Below are 1,021 nucleotides of genomic sequence, written 5' to 3'. Positions count from 1 at the left end.
ACTGGCCAGACGGTCGGGGCGAAGGGCGTTCACTGGAGGTACAAGCTTGTGAGTGACTCCTGAGCACAGGGCCCCTTCCGTTTTAAGGACCTGCTCCTCATGGCCTGCGACTGGAGATGACTTGGCTGCATCTGGTGGGTTACACTCCACCTCAGCCAGTGTCCATGCTCTGGGTGTGTGATCGCTGCCTAATGAGAGTCCCAGACACCTTGTCTATCTAGCAGCTCTTCTGATCTTCCAGCTGTTCAATCAGCCCCTTCATCCCACAAGCATGGCAGGAGGGAGCGGGAGGGGAGAAAGCCACTTCACAGGCATTCAGAGAGGGAGAGGAGACAAAAATGGGAATGGGGGAAGTATAACAGACCTATTGAGCATAGAAATCACTGCTGCTCCTACAACAGCAGGGACAGGCCACTAGGAGCTGGGAAAAATTAAGCCATCATGTTTCTGCCTGGTTTTGAACCAGGGACCTTTTGCATGTTAGGCAAACGTGATAACCACTACACTACAGAAACTCTATTGCAGGGATCTGCCCCTCCCTTCATAAGAACGGCCAGACTGGGTCAGACCAAAGGTCCATCCAACCCCATATCCTGTCTGCCAACAGTGGCCAATGCCAGGTGCCCCAGAGGGAGTGAACCTAACCGGAAATGATCAAGTGATCTCTCTCCTACCATCCATCTCCACCCTCTGACAAACAGAGGCTAGGGATACCATTCCTTACCCAGGCTGCCTAATAGCCATTAATGGACTTCACCTCCATGAATTTATCTGCAAAAATAATGAGTACTTGTGGCACCTTAGAGACTAACAAACTTATTTGAGCATAAGCTTTTGTGGGCTAAAATCCACTTAATCAGATGCATACAGTGGAAAATACAGCAGGAAGAGATATATATATACACAGAGAACATGAAAAAATGGGTGTTGCCATCCATACTATAATGAGAGTGAGCAGTTAAGGTGAGCTATTATCAGCAGGAGAAAAAAACCTGTAGTGACAATCAGGATGGCCCATTTC

At 48.7% G+C, this 1,021-nt stretch overlaps 1 non-coding gene across 1 annotated transcript; it reads right to left on the bottom strand.

The window, feature by feature from the left end:
- Nucleotides 1–442: 442 nt before the first annotated feature.
- TRNAV-AAC lies at nucleotides 443–515 on the bottom strand. The gene has a single exon. It is a non-coding gene; the product is annotated as a tRNA-Val (tRNA).
- Between the last annotated feature and the right edge of the window lie 506 nt (nucleotides 516–1,021).

The sequence above is a fragment of the Mauremys reevesii genome, linkage group 14 (assembly GCF_016161935.1).
Source record: "Mauremys reevesii isolate NIE-2019 linkage group 14, ASM1616193v1, whole genome shotgun sequence".
Lineage (NCBI taxonomy): Eukaryota > Metazoa > Chordata > Testudines > Geoemydidae > Mauremys > Mauremys reevesii.
The sequence above is the reverse complement of the archived record's forward strand: the minus strand, read 5'-3'. Positions and strand labels throughout refer to the sequence as shown.